General features: G+C 48.9%; 1 protein-coding gene across 4 annotated transcripts in view; it reads left to right on the forward strand.

Annotated features, from left to right (window-relative positions):
- Positions 1-20104, forward strand: part of EML1 (EMAP like 1) — a 163384-nt gene that overhangs the window by 46234 nt on the left and 97046 nt on the right. The window lies entirely within an intron of this gene.

Here is a 20104-nt window from a genome sequence, read left to right on the forward strand (position 1 = left end):
AGCGGCGGCGGGGGCGGGAGCGGGGGCGGGGGCCGCGGCGGGGCCGGGCCGAGGGGAGAGGCCGGGCGGCCGGGCAGGAGGCCGCGTAAAGTTGCGGCGGAGGGGCGCGCGGTTCCCGCCGCCGGAACGCATTGTGCAGGGCCGCGGGCCCGGGCCGCGCTCCCCGCGCCCCTGCCCGCCGCCGCCGCCGCCCGGCTCCGGCCAGTGCGCGCGGGACCGGCTGGTCGGGGCGCCTCCCGCACGAGCGCACCCGCCGCAGCGCGTGGGGAGGCCCGGCCGCCCGCGGGCTCCGGGGACGGTTGCGTTCTGCTTCCCCATTCACATCTGGTTGGAAAGGTCTGGATGAGGAACTCGGCAAACAAATCACTTAATAACAAAACACTGCTGCGAGGATGCACGCACATTTGTTGCGGATGGACCCTCAGAATCCATTCAGTTCCACTTTGATGAAATCATCCCAGTTTAATGCCATCTAAATGGGCAGGCAAAGCGGACCTGCCTTAAAAGTATTTCCACTTATTTTGCTCACACGTTGATAAATTTAAAAAAAATTTAAATTATTTTTTAACAGGAAGTAAACATTAATAGCTACCAATATGGCATCTTTAAAATTTTTGCTCTCCCTAGTAAGGTTGAGAGATTTCCACAGAGCACTACCTATTTTATCAGAACACGATGTGTGGTAGTTCATGCACAAACAACATGATTTTTTTTAGACATACCTTGGATTGATTGCTTTATCAGAGAGCCCCAAAAGTTTGTAAAGGAAAAAAAGTGTGTATTGTTTGGGTTTTTTTTTTAGGATTTGTCTGGAGTGCAGTTGGAATCTTTTGGAATTCTAGATGCTTTGACAACTCAAGCTATTTATTTTGCAACTGTGATTTAGGGGAATTTTTCTAGCCATTTAACACCTGTTTGCCATAGGAGGTATTAGCTGTAGCAATAAATATTAGTGAGTGTGCTGATTCATCCTCTATAATGGTATTCTCATCTCTGGTGAAATATCACCTTTTCATGGAAGCGGTTTTGGCAGCTTATAATTTTCATATTAATCCCATGGGGCCTTCCCTAACTTAGTAACGCCCTCCCCCTACAGTGGAATGAAAGTGTTGACTCTCTTCCAATTGGACACCAGTTTCCCAGAGCAGAACCCCTCTGTGTGTTTTGATCCTCAGAAGGTGGGAAGGCAGATGGAGGGTATTGGGTACTCAGCTGGCCGCTGGGATCCCCCATAGTTTAGTCATGGGAACGGTTTTATTCTCCAATAGATTTTGAATACCTTTCTTAATTGACTTATAATCAATCATATTTGAATTACTATTTTTTTATGTAAACGGTAGTACCCCCTCCTACATGTTTATGGTAGAATTCCCTCTGTGTTAGTTGTGCAAGGCATGTGGCTGAAAAATTATGTTAAATGATTTCCAGGCATAGAGGTTTTGGAGTTTGGTTGTTTTTTTTTATTATTTCCCACGCACCCACCCTCCCCCGCCTTCCCTCTGAGATTCGGCAGTCCAGGCATGGAGGCTTTTAAAAAATTACTATGTGGTCATATATGTTGACAGTTTGATTTAGGTTATGGAATGAGCCTCGATGTTTTTATTGGAGCAGCTGATAGGGAAGCCTGGTCATATTGTTCCTAAATAGCAGTTCAGTCATAGGGTTGACCTGAACACATATTCATGAGTTTTTTTATTTTCTGCCCTCTCTTGTTATTTGCTAGTTTAGAGATATTGGTAAGATATTTTACTGGTAATGCTGTCTAAAAGAAAGTAAAAACCAACTCTTACCTATTGTAGGTAGCAGTTTAAAGAAAAATCACTTGAACCAGAGGCAAACAATAATATCACTTCAAAACACAGTGGAGCGAATCGTGACTGTTGAATTACTTTTCTCAAAAAGTTCATAGCTCTTGTTATTATTTTTGGGTTACCTTCTGAATACAGCTTAGAGCAAGAGTCGTCTGTGTGGCAGAAATGAATGCTCACTGGTGATGTCTTAAGCAACAGATGTTTTGATGTGAGATTATTCATTTTAAGAGGCTCCCATTAAGTGAAAATGTAAATAAATACAATTCAGTTAATTACTATGGTGATTCAATTAAAACATTGGATCGCAGAAACACCATTTCACCAAGAACTAAATGGAACATTTGGATTTTTTTATTAGCTGCATTGAAACACTTTTTTTATAGATTTACATTACAATGGCAAGACTACACAGCATACTGTATGAACTCATTAATTTTCAAATGTTGAGTACAGCTCCATGCTTTTGATAGTGACAGGAACTAAAAAGTCATAGTTACTTATTAGCTTCAGACAATACAACCCATACTTATCGTTTGGATGATGGTCACACTGAGCATGCTCAGGATAGAAGATCGTATCTAAATGAGATGGGAGCAGGAGGAAATTTTGTCCTAATGAATGACATTTCTGTCTTCGCCTTGTGCTCTTTTTCTTGCTATTTCTCCTACTTCCTTTGTCATTGATGCTCCACGTAAAGTCTGGCAGTTTCTAGTCTCCCGAAAGACTAGCCATTCTCAGCGTTTAGATACTAGCTTTCTCACAGAAGCAGAGAATCTGTGCGGTTTTTTCTTCCGTGTTTAGAACTTTATCAAGTGAGCTAGAAATCACAAACTTCCTTTATTGCTCTAAGAAAACCGACAGCAGTTGAAAAGTGGAAAAAGCTATCATTTGTCAGCCAATTTACGCCTTGGAAAATATCGTCCTTGCCGCCACACTTTCTTCAAGGCCTCCCTTTGAGGGAGGCAGTCTCACCATCCTTTTTTACATATGAGGAAACTGAGGCTCAGGGAAATGTGTAAGTTTATAAGGCCACGCAACTGCTAAGGCTTGGATACCAGTGTGACTTTGTTTTAATAACAGCATCTATCCTATCTAATAATCCTATCTAATATAAGAGTAATATGCAAATTAACCATCACTACACTGCACCCCAAGCCACGCCCACAAGCCAATCAGGAGCAAGCATGCAAATTAACCCATCCAAGATGGCTGTGGCCACGGAGAGAGCAGGGGGCTTGGGTTTCCCCGGCGATGGAGGCAGCCAAGCTTTCTGCACACTATGGCCGGCCCAGGCCTCCGCTTAAGGCTACAAAGTTTCAATTATAGAAGATAAGTAAATCCTAACAAAAATGGCGGCAGCCACGGAGCTGGATAGAGCAGGAGGCTAGGGTTGCCCCTGGTGATGGAGGAAGCCAAGCTTTCCGCACACCCTGGCCGGCCCAGGCCTCTGTTTAAGGCTACAAAGTTTCAATTATAGAAGATACATAAATCCCAACAGAAATGGCTGCTGCCACGGAGCAAGCAGAAGGCTTGGCTCCGCTCCAGGCTACGAAGTTTCAATTGTAGAAGGTAAATAAATCCCAGATACCAGGGCCTCCGCTTGGGTCGCCAGGGGACGTGGCCGGCCTGCAAACCACCACAGGCCCCTCGCCCAGGCCGCCTCACACCCCAAGGAAACCCCCACCCTGATCCGGGACACCCTTCAGGGCAAACCAGCCAGCCCCCACCCATGCACCAGGCCTCTATCCTACCTAATAAAAGAGTAATATGCAGATTGACCATCACTCCAACACACAAGATGGCTGCCCCCATGTGGTTAAAGATCCTGCCCCCATGTGGACACAAGATGGCTGTGACAAGATGGCCAGCAGGGGAGGGCAGTTGGGAGGGACCAGGCCTGTGAGGGAGGCAGTTGTGGGCGATCAGACCAGCAGGGGAGGGCAGTTGGGAGGGACCAGGCCTGCAAGGGAGGGCAGTTGGGGGCAATCAAGCCTTCAGGGGAGGGCAGTTAGGGGTGACCAGGCCTGCAGGGGAGGGCAGTTAGGGGCAATCAGGCTGGCAGGGAAGCAGTTAGACATCAATCAGGCTGTCAGGGGAGTGGTTAGGGGGTGATCAGGCTGGCAGGCAGAAGCGATTAGGGGCAATCAGGAAGGCAGGCAGGGGAGCAGTTGGGATCCAACAGTCCTGGATTGTGAGAGGGATGTCCAACTGCCCGGACATCCCTCGAGGGGCCCCAGATTAGAGAGGGTGCAGGCTGGGCTGAGGGACACCCCCCCCCCCCGTGCACGAATTTCATGCACCGGGCCTCTAATATATATATATATATATAAAAGGCTAATATGCAAAGTGTCCCCTCAGGAGTTTGACTGGGAGACCAGGAGCTCAATTGCTTGCTATAACGTGTGCTGACCACCATGGGGGCGGTGCGGAACGAAGGAAGGCCCTGGCCGGTGGCCGGCAGGCCCCAATCGGCTCTGATCACCAGCCAGGCCTAGGGACCCTACCCATGCACGAATTTCATGCACCAGGCCTCTAGTTGTTGAGATAGTCACATACCATAAAATTTCACCCCTTTAAAATATACAATGAAGTGGCTTTCAGTATATTCACAGCATCGTGCAAGCATCAACATTTCTGATTCTGGGACATTTTTTATCACTCTGGATAGAAACCCCAGTACCTAGGAGCAGTTACTCCCATTCCCCCATCACCTTAGACTCTGATGACCACAAATCTACTTTCTGTCTCTAAGTTAGATCCTGGGTGTTCAATATAAATGGAACCTTGCAATCACTGGCCTTTTGTGTCTGGCTTCTTTGACAGAGCATCTTGTTTTAAGGTTCATCCAAGCTGTAGCCTCTTGAAGTGAGTACTTCATTCCATCTTCTGGCCAAATATCCCATTGGATGGGTCGGCCACATTTTGTTCATCCTTCGCCAGTCGATGGACATGTGGGATGTTTCCGCTTTCTGACTATCATGAATAATTCTGCTAAGAACATTCGTGGACAAGTTTTTGTGTGGACGGATATTTTCATTTCTTTTAGGTTGATACCTAGGAGTGGAATTGCTGGGTTATATTGTAACCCAGGGTTTAACACTTTTGAGAAATCAGTCTGGAGTTTGTGAAATCTAAATACCAGCTCTTTGTATTACACCTTGCTAGTAAAAAGAATAGGGAATTAAGGACCTGGATGAAAGAGGAGCAGGTGGGAAGAACAAAATGTTGCCATTCCGTTTCACTTTCAACACTCACGTGCCCCTGTCACAGCTCACCAAAGTGTCAAAGCACACCCTTGCTTAGTTGCCATAGGGCAGTGGTCGTCGGCAAACTCACTAGTCAACAGAGCCAAATATCAACAGTACAACGATTGAAATTTCTTTTGAGAGCCAAATTTTTTAAACTTAAACTTCTTCTAACGCCACTTCTTCAAAATAGACTCGCCCAGGCTGTGGTATTTTGTGGAAGAGCCACACTCAAGGGGCCAAAGAGCCGCATGTGGCTCGCGAGCCGCGGTTTACCGACCACTGCCATAGGTAATAAGACTCTCAGCATTTGAAGGGACCTAACAGATCGTCTCATCTCCTGGTTTACTTTCATTTTTCTTTTTTAATCCTCACCCAAGGATATTTTTCCATTGATTTTAGAGAGAGTGGAAGAGAGAGGGAAAGACAGAGAGAAACCTCGATGTGAGAGAAACACATCGATAGGTTGCCTCCTGCACATGCCCTGTACCTCTGGGATGCTTAAGAAAACCAAAAACTGCCTGGCCGGCATGGCTCAGTGGTTGAGTGTCGACCTTAGGACCAGGAGGTCACAGTTCAATTCCTGGTCAGGGCTCATGCCCTCGTTTCGGACTCGATCCCCAGTGGGGAACGTGCAAGAGGCAGCCAATCAATGATTCTCTCTCATCATTGATGTTTCTGTCTCTCTTTCCCTCTCCCTTCCTCTCTGAAATCAATAAAATTATATTTTTAAAAAATTCCCCACAAGACACAGTTTTAGACCCTTAATCACCCTGGTTTGCCATAGCTATACTTTCTTCTGTCTGTATGCCTTTTAAAACTTGACACAACCGAATGTGCTCTCCCAGGTAGGATTTTGAAACAGAGCAGAGGAGAACAGGATCCTTCACCCCCCTTATTCTACCGTTTATATTTCTACTAATGCAGCCCAAGATCACCTTTGCTCTTTTGTCGGTCACCTCACATTGTTAACCTCTGACTGATTTTCATCTAAAATTCTTTTTTAAAAAAATATATTTTATTGATTTTTTACAGAGAGGAAGGGGGAGAGATAAAGAGTTAGAAACATCGATGAGAGAGAAACATCAATCAGCTGCCTCCTGCACACCTCCCACTGAGGATGTGCCCGCCACCAAGGTACATGCCCTTGACCGGAATCGAACCCGGGACCTTTCAGTCCGCAGGCCGACGCTCTATCCACTGAGCCAAACCAGTCTTCATCTAAAATTCTTGTTTGTTTACGTGTATCGTGGCTAAACCCTTTCTTTTCTTACTTTTCCTTTTGAACAGAACCCTATCAGATTATAAATAACACAGTGGTGATCTGCACTGTAATGCTGTAAATCTCCCCAGCCCTCCTGTAACACATTTCACATTGCAGTAACTTGGAAGTTGGTCATTGCCTTAGAGGGTATGAGTCTGACTAACCACCTCTTTTTCCTCTTGCCTTGGAAGGCGTCGTGAGGGACTTTATTATGTTCCTTCCAGCGCCTGTCCATCGTGTAGCTAGACGTTCGTTCCCTGATACCCGCCTTCTCCTGCAGGTGCTACTCGAATCGCCACGGCAGGTCAAGTCCCGCTTCCTGCTGCTCTCAGACACATTTTTGAAATCACTTTCATCATCTTTTGCGCTATTGGCCATTGACTTATTTCCTAGTTTTGAAATGGAAAACAGTGTTCATTTCCAAGCATTTCTGTTCGGGGAATTAGGAATGATTTATTTAAAATCTTAAACAGCGTTTGGCATCTGTAATACAGATGACTTCCTCTGAACTCGGGGACAGAATTTTCAAGTTGGCAGATCGTTGGGTTTAAAGCGGGGTCCAGGAACTCGTGGAAGGCGGTCATCTGAACGCAGCTGCATGGAGTGTCCTCACACCCCTTCTGCACCCGCCCGTGGTGACGGGAGGCCCCTGGGCTTTGCGAGAGGGCAAACTCGGGCAAGGCCCTCCTGCAAAAGTGCAGGGCCGGCGCCGTGCGGGGCGGCAGCCTCTACCTCGTGCACCTGGTGCTCCACCCGCAAGGAATTTATTTTACAGCCAAACCACAAGCATTTATGGCATCATAAACAAACCCAAGCATCTTGGTGGAAAATTGAAGAAACTGTGTTTAAAAAGTAACCAGGCGTTGGTTATTGTTAATTTCTGAGATAGTGTGAGCCTTTCCCTATAGTCTCTTAACAAAGTAAACATTTTAGTGGAGTGGAGGGTGGATCAGAAAAGCGAAATAACCTCTTGGTTCCTACTGTTACAGTCTGTTTGCGCTATAAACCGGGTACCGTGGAAGCCTTAACCACGGAAAGCGTTGAGAAGCATTGCTTTACCAGTAAGGAGTTGCTTTCTCCAAGCACTTAAAGTCAAGGGTATTTGGTACTATGTGCAAAAATCTTTTTCAGGAGAAATATTATTATTCCCCTTTAAAATCCCAGCTCATTAATAGAGAGAAGCTGTCTAGTATTAGCAAAATGTTTTAAATAACGTCAGAAACATTGGTAATAAAAAGAAGTATGCTGTAAATTCTAAATGCTGTAATTTTACTATCAATAAAACCCTCCCAGAGCTTCATGTTTTTCTCGCTGGATTCTGACGCCAATACAGTATCTTGCTGAAACAGCACCTTTGCTGTGAGGCCGGGCGGGCGGGCAGCGCTGGGCGGGGCAGCACGGGGCATCCGAGGTGCCGGGAGGGGCCAGGCACACCCTCCTTGGTTGGTTTTAAAGGAAGCGTTCTTCAGAAGAGTTTATCTTTCTCCCAAGTACTTCCTTTGTAACTAAGAGTTCGATGGGCATCCTTCTAACGTTGTTTCCTCGTAAGCTGTGTCTTTACTGGAAAATACTGTGGCTTTGGAAAACCACATTTCTGCAGAGTGCTCAGTTGTGTGCTAAAAAAATAAAATAAAATAAAATAAAATGCAGTAGCATGGCTCTTCGGCCAGCTTTCTGGAAAAGATGTAAACCCTCTGTCTTTTACAAACTACCCGCGCTGTGTAGGCACGGATTTGACTCACAGGCTTGGATTCTGCCGGAGGGCAAGCACTCTGAGCCCAGAGCCTGGCCAGTGGGGAGTCTGACGGGAGGCGCTGGGCACCTGCAGAAGGAGGGAGAGCCGGCCATGCTGGCCTCTGAGGGGCGGCGGCCAGATGGTACCCTTACTGCGATGTGGTCCAGGACTGGGTGTGTCCTTCATTCTGGGCACCGTCGTCCCGTGCATCACCGTCCTGGACTGCAAACGATCCTCACACATCACCTTGCTTGCACAGCGGCCCGCTCACAGTTAAAGGGACTGAGGATAGGAACGGTCGGGTCGGTTTTAAGGCCTTGAAGTCCAGTTGGCAGATGGAACCTATTTCCAATGAATCCCTGCAGTGTAGGGCAGTTAAGAATGTTCAGCCCTGGCCGGTGTGGCTCAGCTGGTTGGAGCGTCGTCCCGTACACCGAACGGTCAGGGGTTTGATTCCCGGTCAGGGCACATACCCAGGTTATGGGTTCAATCCCTGGTCGGGGTGAGTAATGAGGAAGGCAACTGATTGATGTTTCTCTTTCACGTCAATGTTTCTCTCTCTCTCCCTTCCTCTCTCTATAAAAATCAATAAAAACGTATATTTTGGTGAGGGTTTTTAAAAAATGTTCAAAACACGGGCTTCCCAGGAATCCTCCCAGACTCTGCTTCCTCACACACGGCCCTTCTCCGTCGGCGGGGTAGATTCTGCTCCCCAATCTCTGACAGCCATCGCTCCTGCTTTATTTATTTACTTAATTTTACTGTAAAGCATTTCCTGAGTCACTTATTTGTGCATCTGCATTTCGCTACATAGCTAGCAATTTTATTAGCTTAGACTCCTAGCAGTGGGATCATTGAGTCAAAGACCACAGGTGCATCGCTACCCTGCGTCCGAGCTGCCGTCACACTCTCCCTCCGCACACGTCGAATGTTATGTCTGTTTTAAATATTTACGATCAAATAGGTAGACTTGAGGTGTCTTGCATGTACATTATTGTTGTTTTAATGTGTATTTTTTCATTACTTGAGAATTGGAACATTTTATGTTTCTCAGCCATCTCTACTCCCTCTTTCCTGAATTATTCATTCGTGTCCTTTGACCATTCCAGGAGAGAGGCTTAATGTTTTCTTTGCTGACTTGTACGTTTATTATAAATATATATATCAGGGGTCCTCAAACTTTGTAAACAGGGGGCCAGTTCACTGTCCCTCAGACCGTTGGAGGGCCGGACTGTAGTTTAAAAAAAAAACCACGAACAAATTCCTATGTGCACTGCAGGCCCGGGACGAGTCGGCTGCTAAGCAGGACAGGCAGCGGCACCCGGCGGGCCAGATACATGTCCTCGGCGGGCCGCATGTGGCCCGCAGGCCATAGTTTGAGGACGCCTGATATATATATTTACCATCAATATTAGTTTGTATTAGTTTCAGGCATACAGCACAGTGGTTAGAGTCCCAGCCTTGGGCAAACTACGGCCCGCGGGCCGGATCCGGCTGTTCTATCCGGTTCTCTTGCTCTCCCCTCCGCTCCTTTACTTTGAACTTATATTAGTTCACACAAACACTCCATCCATGCTTTTGTTCCGGCCCTCCGGTCCAGTTTAAGAACCCATTGTGGCCCTCGAATCAAAAAGTTTGCCCACCCCTGGGTTAGACAATGTCTCTTTTACCAAGTGTCTCTCCGATGTTTCCAGCACCCACCTGGCACCATCGTAGGCATTACAACGCCACTGACTGTACGCCCCATGCTGTGCTTTACATCCCCGTGACGGTTCTGTCGCTGCCGATTTGTCCTTTGTAACCCCTTCACCTCTCTCACCCAGCCCCCCAACACCTCTCCCCTCTGGCAGCCCTCAGTCTGTGGTCTGCATCTAGGAGTATTTTCAGTTTTGCTTGTTCACTTATTTTGTTGTTTAGATCCCACATATAAGGGAAGTCATATGGTATTTGTCTTTCTCCGACTGACTTATTTCACTTAGCACGATACCCTCCAGGTCTGACGCAGATGGTAAGATTTCGTTCTTTCCTTGTGGCTGAGTGATATTTCGTTGTGTATATGTACCACATCATCTGTACCTGCTCGTCTGTTGTTAGACACTGGGGTTGCTTCCATATCTTGGCTATGGTAAATCACACTACCAGTATAACGAACATGGGTGGCATATATTCTTCTGAATTAGGGTTTTGGCTTTCTTCAGTTATATACCCAGAAGTGTAATCTCTGCGCCATAACACACTTCCATTGTTATTTATTTTTTGTACCTGTTGTTGTGATCCTCACCCAAGGATATGTTTAAAGAGAGGAAGAAGGGGGGGATATATGTATAGAGAGAGATCAGTTACCTCCAGACAGGGATTGAACCATAACCTAGGTATGTACCTTGATCAGGAATCAAACCCGAAACCTTTTGGTGCACAGGACGACACTCCAACCAACTGAACCCGGGCCAGGACCGTTTTACCTTTTTTGAAGAACCTCCATATCGCCAGCACTTGTTGTTTGTTGATTTATTGATGATCGCCATTCTGACAGGTGTGAGGTGGCGTCTCATTGTGGTTTTAATTTGCATCTCTCTGCTGACTAGCGATGTTGAGCATCTTTTCACGTGTCTGCTGGCCATCTGTGTGTCCTCTTTGGAGAAGTGTCTATTCAGGTCCTCCATCCACTTTGTAATTTACTTTTTATCTTTTGGTATTGAATTGTCTGAGTTCTGTATAAATCTTGGATATTAATTTTGTGTCACTGGCAGATATCTTCTTCCATTTCATAGGTTGTCTTTTAGTTTTGTTGATGGCTTCCTTTGCTGTGCAAACACGTTTTAGTTTGATGTAGTCCCATTTGTTTATGTTTTCTTTGGTTTTCTTTGCCCAAGGGGGTATGCCAGAAAAAATATTTCTGACAGAAATATCAGAGACTTTACTGCCTATGTTTTCTTCTAAGAGCTTTATGGTTTCACGTCTTTAATTAAAAGAGTCCTTTCTTATATATGGTGTAGAAGGTGGCTTAGTTTCATGCTTTTGCATGTGTCTGTGCAATTTCCCCGACACCATTCACTGACTACTGTCCTTACCCCACGGTAGGTTCTTGCCTCCTTCGTCAAATATTAATTGACCATCGAGGCCTGGGCTGATGGCTGGGCTCTCGCCATTGCTCCTGCTTTAGCTCAGACCCTCGTCAGCTCTCCTCTGGGATTTCTTTTTAAGAAAATACAGCAGCCCCTGCCCTAGCCGAGTTGGCTGGGTACATAGAGCATCGGCCTCCAGACCAAAGGGTCCCGGGTGCAATTCCAGTCAGGGGCACGCACCTCGGCTGCAGGCTCTTCCCCGGCCATGGCCCTAGTCCGGGTTGTGCAGGAGGCAACCAATCGATGTGTTTCTCTCACATTGATGTTTCTCTCTGTCCCTCCCTCTCTTTCACTCTCCCTACAAATCCGTGGAGAAATACCCTTGAGTGAGGATGAACTAAGTAAATAAATAAAAATAAAAACAGCAGCCCCGAACTAGACTTTCTGCCTCCAGCCTCGGCCCCTGCAGGCCACTCCCTTTTATGAACCCCCCGTGAGAGCCGCTGTGCTCACAGACAGTGATCTGCGGTTCCAGCAGCGCACGGGCGGCCCGTATTGCTGTTGGGACCTAGACCTTCACCCTTGGCTTGCAGTTGGGTATTAAAGACCCCAGCGGGGGGTGGTCCTAGGGGCCGCGTGTGGAGCAGCGTTGGGCTGGGCTGGGTGCTGGTGCTTCCGAAGGAAGACCCATGGGCGCTCCTCCCTCTGGGATGAGTAGAAAGGGGCTGGGAGAGGGCGGGGAGGCCAGTCCAGTCCCCAAGGGGCGTGTGTAGGAAGCCCCGGGGGAGAAAGGACCTTTTGGAAGCCACAACGTCTCCTACAGTAAAAGGAAAAGGAGCAGAGTGGCCTGAAATGCGGCTGGGGCGGGGTTGGGGGGGATCCCAGGGCTCCTCGGCCATGTTAAGGAGGTTGGTCTTATTCCGAGGAGCAGAGAGAATGTGGCGGAGAATTCTGAGGCAAGGGAGTGGCGTGGTCAGATGTCCAGGGATTTTCTAAGGAGGTTGGGCTGGGAGATCAGGGCAGGGTGGAGGCGGGCGTCTGTTGCGTGGGTGCGGGGGAGAGGCCACAGCGTTTCCACCGCCGGGGAGTAGGGCTCCCCTCGCCTGGACTGTGTATTAGGAGCTGGGACGGGGGGGACCTGCCCATCAGGCGTCAGGCTCATTCTCCTGAGCGGGTGCTGTGTGCCCAGGCAGAGGGAGCTAGAAGGGTGGATGGGGCATCGGGGTGCTGTGTGCCCAGGCAGAGGGAGCTAGAAGGGTGGATGGGGCATCGGGGGGCTGTGTGCCCAGGCAGAGGGAGCTAGAAGGGTGGATGGGGCATCGGGGGGCTGTGTGCCCAGGCAGAGGGAGCTAGAGGGTGGATGGGGCATCGGGGGGCTGTGTGCCCAGGCAGAGGGAGCTAGAAGGGTGGATGGGGCATCGGGGGCCTGTGGGACATCGAGCTGCGGGGCCAGCAGGCTGTGGGAGGCAGGTCTGGAGCCGGGGCGACGTCTGGACGGGAGATAACAAACGTGAGTGCTGTCGGTAGGTAGATGTGACTGGTCCTGGCCCGCGTGAGCCCACTAAGGCAAGCTGGGCACTTGGCGTGTTCCTCCTGGTAGACAGACCCGAGCCTGCCAGCCTCCTGTCGAAAGTCTCCCGCGCCCCTTCCTCCCACGCTGGCACGCGGGCCCTTCGGCGGGCGGCTGCCCGTCTCAGCAGGTCCCAGCTCCGCGCCCTGCCCCCGCCCCGCTCCCCCGGGCAGTGAGGTGTGCCTCCTCGGTGTCCGCGGGTTATTTAGTGTAAACCGCTGTCGTCATGATTGCCCCAGAGGCCGTCGCTGTGGCTTATTTACAGATCTCCTTCCCGGCAGAGCGCCCTGGTGTTGGGGCCCGGGCAGTCCCTGACCGTGACGGGTCCCCAGGAATGTCAGAGGAATGAAAGCAGGGACAGTCTTTTCCTGGCAGCGGCCCCTCACACACACACAGCGGGCAGAATGCGCCTGGAACAGGTGTGCGCTAACCTGCCTTTTAAAGAGGGACAGCACTCCCGCCACTCTCTGTGTGCTGGAAACAATGTGCATATAGTCATGTGCTAAGTATCACATGTGCATGCCTACACATGTACACCTACACGCACGTTATATGGGACGTGCTCCCTCACCAGAGAACTGGTAGACGTGGGCACTGAGAAGGGAAGGCACTCCAGGCGAGGGACACGGTGGGTGAAACTCGGACACGTATGAAGAGGGACTGTGAGGAGCCAGGCCTGGTGGAGTCAGAACTCACCTGCGCACACATGACAGAGCTCCCCCAGCCGGACACGGGGTCGCTTGCATCGAGAAGTGGAAACATTTGTAGAAAGCCCGGGGTGATTGAAGCCCAAAACGATTATTCGCAGCAAAGTAGTTGACACAATAAAGTAGTTGTTGGCAAAACGGGCATGTTGAGCACTAACAAAGGTCTGACTGTGAAATCAGCCCCCAGAGGTCATTTGTGTAACAGGGATGTAACCGTTCTTGGGAAACCGTGCTCCAGCGGAGAGCCCTGTGGGGCTGGGACTCCGCTACTCCCCAGCGTTGGCCCTGCCGCCCCATTGCAGCACCATAGACAGGAACAGGCCAAGTGGGCTCTTCCCTCTATTGTCAAGTCACCTGTGATGCTGCCTCCAGGGTAAACCTGGATGCTGCTCGCTGGTCCCCTGTGGGCCCTGTAATGGAGATAATGACCTGTTAGCAGGGCTTCGCGGAATCGGGCCTTTGCACAGCGATGACCCGCATTGCCCGCCCTCCGCTGCTCTCACAGACTGAAATCTGGCCCGGTGCGTCATGTCTTGGCCTTCCTTCAAAATTTTATTGAGTTGCTATCATTTTTTTAAAAAATATGCTTTTACTGATTTTTAGAGAGCGAGGAAGGGAGAGGGTTAGAGAGAGAGAAACATCGATGAGAGAAACGTTGGTAGGCTGCCTCCTGCACGCCTCCCTGGCTGGGATTTCATTTAGGCGCCGTGGGTGCACGCAGCGGGTGCACGCAGTGGGTGCACGCCATGGGCGCATGGGGTGTCCAGGCCCCAGGCCGCGCCTCTCACTGCCCCGCAGACCTTGGTTACCCTCTGAACCAGCAGCGCCCAGAGGACCTGCCGTGGGCCTCGGTGCCTGTGTGCTGAACCAGGGCTGAGTCAGTTCCGAGTGGAAACGCTAAGCAGTCACTTTGGTCTGGAAATGGCCTCTGTGGCAGGTATTTGATCCTCTGTCAGCAGCTTTAATGAAACTTCCTTCTCTGGTTAGCCGTTCTGGTTCTCTCGGTTTTTCTCCAGTGGCCTTATTCTAGTAATTAGTCTCCTCCTTTCTCAGAACATTTTTATTTTTAATTATTACAAAACATACCTAACATAAAATTTACCATCTTCACCTTTTTTTTTTTTTTTTAATCCTTACCTGAGGATATTTTTCCCATTGATTTTTAGAGAGAGTGGAAGGGCGGGGAGAGAGAGAGAGAGAAACATCAATGTGAGAGAGACACATCAATTGCTTGCCTCCCACCTGCGTGACCCAGGCCAGGGATCTTACCTGCAACCCAGATACATGCCCTTGACTGGGAATTGTACCGGTGACCCTCCTGTGTGCAGGTTGACGCTCTAACCACTGAGCATCACCAGCCAGGGTCCATCTTCACCATTTTTAAGCCAACCGCTCAGCGGCAGACGTTCATTCATGTTGTGCAACCATCACCACCATCCATCTCTAGAAATTCATCTTGCAAAACTGAAACTCTTCCCATGAAACACTAACTCCTCTCCCGGCCTGGCAACCCCCATTCTGTGTTTGTCCCTATGACTCTCACTGCTCCCAGCCCCTCAGGAGAGTGGACTCACAGAGTTTTTGTCCCTCCGTGACTCGTTTGTGTCCCTTGCAGGAGCTATAGTTTCGTGAAGTTCCAGAATCCAAAGTGAACCGTGTCTAAGTAAGGGTTCAAGGCCAGGCGCAGAGCGGGCTAATCACCTTAATGTTCGAGGCCATCAGGGCTCTGCCGAGGCATCCCCAGGTCACACCCACATGTCCTACGGGCGCTCTGCTCCACCCCTGTAAAGTCTAAGCATCTTATCTCTGGAATCCTTATAATACAAAGCATGTTCTCCTCTCCCTCCCCCACCCCCTCCCCCCAAGCTGGCGTCAGCACAAGGCCGGCCAGAGTCCCGGAGCGGGGCTCAGACCCCGGGATGCCCTTTACGCCCAGCGAACAGCCACAAAGGGCGCCTCTGACACGCGGAGAATGGGGACAAGTGTCTGGGCTCTCTTAGGAATGGGGGAGGTGGGAAGCACGCAGAGCAGTTTGGAAAAATGATGAGGGGGGTGCATACGTTTGCTGAAGAAATTCCACGGCATGTGCCTTCTGATTCACCACTAGCGCATGCTCCCTCGCAACTAGCTAGCACACTAAGAAAGGAAACAGCAGATGTGGGACCCGTGACGCAGGCGAGATGTGGGCCGGAGGCTTGGAATATCTCTGACTTTCTGTTTTGGTTTTGTTTTTGAAGCTTGCTCTTGCACATGGGCACCGTCCCCTGACAGGAATGTCTGGCTGGAACATCTCCTTTGCGGGATTTTTTTGTTTAAAAAGACAAGCAGGCACAGGCTACACGTGTCCAAAAGGAACGAGCTCCCGAAAATCAGCAGAAAAAAATCGCACACTTGTCTTTCAACACCCGCTGGAATCTTTCACCAACGCACTTTCCCCCAATGTTCAAAGCGGGGGCTTTGGAGACAGGTCTGGGTTTGAATTTTGATTTTGCGAATTACAGAGAAGCTGGGGGAATAAATGCCCTGGCCCCACTCTCTTCCAGCTCTGTGCCCTGTTGGGCACACCCAGAGGAAAGCCGAGAGCAAGGGAGCACGTTGGAGCCCCACGCAGGTGGTGCTGGGTGGCCCCCAGCACGGGGGACGCGGCAGAGGAGGGGAGAGAGGTCTGGAGAGCTAATGCGAGAGGTCGGCAATGTAGTCTAGAATGCAGACGTTCCTGCTTAGTAAGACGTGTTTTCATGGTTGCAACCACATTGATCTATCCCAGTTCCTGTGGCCACGTAGGTACCCCCCCCCCCCCCGAATGTTGGATCAGGGGCCGTAGCACATCCCTCTGCCTCCTGTGCACATTGTGTCTCCAGTAAGCCCAGACTGCCCATGGCTCTGCGGTCACGCCTCATCGATCCTCACCCCTCCTGTTTCACCCTGGGGACACAGCCTGCAGGACCTTCCCCCATCCACCAGGGCTCCTGGGTTTCCTCTGCATTTCCACAGTAGGACACATGCACCTGCACTATGGTTAGCCAGTAAGTTCCTAAGGGTAGGGACCCTGTGTTGTCTCTGTGTGTCGCTCCCTTCCATTGCTCCGCATGGGGCCTTGCATATAGTATGTGCTTGGTAAAGCTTGTTGAATGAACAAGTCAAACACGAAAACCACACCAAGGGCCGTGCTATCTTCAAACGCTCATGGAAGGCAGGGCAGGCCCTCCGGATGCTGGGAGCTCTTCAGGACCAACCAGAACACGTTTCCTTGTTTGCATAGTGAAATCACTCAGTCGTAGGCAAAGCCCTTCATGACCGTAGAATGGAGTATACATATTTGCATGCGTACCTGGTGGAAAGCAATGTGTTTTTGATAGCAGTTTGTTTTGCTTATTTACCTATTTCTTTGGTTGAGGGGGGCTCCCCACACAGGCCGACTGCTGTAATCTCTTCCAACACTGGAGGGACTTACTGAGAGATGCTACAGTTTACTCAAGACCACGCATGCTGTCCAAGGGTAATTTTATTTTATTTTATTTTGTTTTTGCTATTATAGGTGTTTTTTAAAAAACAACAATGAATTCAATATTATTTTGCATTAGTTTCAGGTGTATAGCATAGTGGTTAGAGTCCAGGGGTGGGCAAACTTTTTGACTCGAGGGCCACCATGGGTTCTTAAACTGGACCGGAGGGCCGGAACAAAAGCATGGATGGAGTGTTTGTGTGAACTAATATAAATTCAAAGTAAAGGAGCGGAGGGGAGAGCAAGAGAACCGGATAGAACAGCCGGATCCGGCCCGCGGGCCTTGTTTGCCCAAGGCTGGGTTAGATAATCATATACTTTACAAAGTGTTCCCCTAATATTTCAATACCCTCCTGACACCATAGTTACTACAATATTATTGACTATATTTTTCGTGCTGTGCTTTAGATCCCTGTGACTGTTTCGTAATTGCCAATTTGTACTTTTTAATTCTTTCACCTTTTTCACCCAGACCCCCAAACGCCCTCCCATCTGGCATCCACCAGGTTTTTCTCTGTATCTATGAGTCTGTTTCTCTTTTCTTTGTTTTATGTTCTTTGTTAATGCATTGCTGAATTCAGTTTGCTAGGATTTTGTTGAGGATTTTTGCATCTGTGTTCATCAGGGATATTGGCCTATAATTTCTTTCTTTGTAGTGTCTTTATCTGGTTTTGGAATCAGGTTAATGGTGGCCTCGTAAAATGAGCTTGGGAGCCTTCCTTCCTCTGGAACTTTTTGGGATAGTTTGAGAAGGACAGGTGTTAATTCTCCTTTGAATGTTTGGTAAAATTCACCTGTGAAGCCATCCAGTCCAGGACTTTAGTTTATCAGGACTTTTTGATTACTGATTCAGTTTCGCTCGTAGTAATCTGTCTGCTTAGATGATCTGTTTCTTACTGATTCGGTCTTGGAAGAATGTATGTTTCTAGGCATTTGTCCATTTCTTCCAGATTGTTCATTCTGTTGGCATATAATTGTTCATCATATTTTCTTACAATTCCTCGTACTTCTGTGGTGTCAGTTGTCACTTCTCTTTCATTTCTGATTTTATTGGGTACTTTCAGGTTTATCATTTTTGTTTATCTTTTCAAAGAACCAGCTCTTGCTTTCATTGATCTTTTGTATTGTTTTTTAGATTCTATTTCATTTGTTTTTGCTCTGATCTTTATTATTTTCTTCCTTCTTCTCACTTTGGGCTTTGTTGTTCTTTTTCTAGTTTGTTTAGGTGTAACGTTAGATTGTTTACTTAAGATTTTTTTTTGTTGTTTCTTTAGGTAGGCCTGCATTGCTATAAATTTTCCTGTAAGGACTACTTTCACTGTGTCCTATAGATTTTGGGATTTAGAACAATTTGGGGACTTTGTGTTTTTATCTTTATTTGTCTCTAGGTATCTTTTGATTTCTTCCTTGATCTCATTGCTAACCCATTCTAAAGTTGTTACATTTGATGGTTCTGCAGAGGTCCCTTAAACTCTCCTCATTTTTTTTTCTTTTTGCTCTTCTGATTGGGTGTTTTCAGTTGTCTTGTCATCCGAATTTGTGATTGGATCCTCTGCTTCATCTAATCTGCTGTTGAGTTCTTCTATAGAAATTCTTCATTTCTGACTGGTTCCTTTTTATGGTTTCTATGGTCTTTTAAAAAATATATTTGTATTGATTTAAGAGAGGAAGGGAGAGGGAGAGATAGAAACATTAATGATAAGAGAGAATCATTGATCGGTGGCCTCCTGCAAGCCCCACATTGGTGATTGATTGAGCTCACAACCTGGGCATGTGCCCTCACTGGGAATTGAACCACAACCTCCTGGTTCATAGGTTGATGCTCAACCACTGAGTCATGCCAGGTGGGTTCTGTGTCCTTTTTATGCTTATTATCTCTCTGTTGAAGTTCTCAGTTCCTTGAGCAAACCTTTCTTTAATGGATTGATTTAAGAGAGAGAGGAAGGGAGACAGACATCAGGGTGTTGTTCCACTTGTTTATGCCGCCATCGGTTGCTTCGTGTATGTGCCCAGACCAGGATCGAAACCACAACCTTGACATATCGTGATGATTCTCCAACCAACTGAGCTACCTGGCCAGGGACCCTGGCGCAATCTTCTAACCAGAGTTCTGGACTCTGTATCTGGTCTATATCTTGCCTCTGTTTCATTTAGGTCTTTTTCTAGAGGTTTTTCCTATTCTTTCCTTTGGGACATGTTTCTTCGTCTCCCCATTTTGGCTGCCTCTCTCTATTTGTTTCTGTATATTAGGTAGATCTGCTGCATCTCCTAGTCTTGACAGGGTAGCCTTAAGTAGTAGGTGTCCTGAGGGGCCAAGGGGCACAGCCTCCCTGATCACCTGAGCCAGGTGCACCAGGAGGGTCCCTTGTATGGGTTGTGTGTGCTCTCTTGTTGTGGTTGAGTGTTAATTGCTGTTGTCATGTCAGTGGGTGGGACTGACCCACAGGCTGACTGGCTGTGAGAATGGGCCACGGCCACAGCATACAAGCTGCTGTGCAGGGGCTGACCACAGAGTGGGGATTCCACCAGGGGGAACCGGTGCCAGCCGAGACCACCCTTTGGGTGGCTGCTTGAGGAGCTCATCAGGTGGTGCTCTACTGTGGTCTGAAGCTGGCCACTGGGCGTGTTGCTTCTGGGGCCTCTTGGGAGGGTCTCCAGTAGAGGCCAATGTCAGGCACTGTCTGTGACCAGCCTGGGGCTGCCTGTTAGGAACCACAAAGTGATCTGCAGTTGATAGCTGCCTGGCTGGACCTGGATGTGCATGGGAGAGGCCACCCTGTGAACCGAGACCAGCTTCTACCAGTACCTGACCTGGGGCAGGCCAGCAGAAGGCACAGGCACCGAGCCCTGCCACGGCCTGGTGCTGCTGACAGAGCCTCAGGTGGTGTGCCGGTGGGTGAGGCAGGGTCTCAGGGAGCAGCCAGGGTGGGCACGTGGTGTTCACCAGGTCCATGCAGATTCAGATTTGGCTCCAGTGCTGAGCCTGAGGCCACTCAGCAAAAGTCTCAGGGTACACTGTGGCCAGCCGCCACCCGCCTCGGGCCTATGGACCTTGGTCACGGGGTGGGGGGTCCCAGAGAGCATCAGATTTGGTTGTGTCGGGGGAGGGCTCAACATGGAGACGATGGTGGCTGTCTCTCCAGCCCTCACCCTGAAGCCACACAGATCAGATAGTCCCTGTATGTCTCTGGCGCCTCCCAAT

This window comes from Plecotus auritus, assembly GCF_963455305.1.
Source record: "Plecotus auritus genome assembly, chromosome: 1".
NCBI lineage: Eukaryota > Metazoa > Chordata > Mammalia > Chiroptera > Vespertilionidae > Plecotus > Plecotus auritus.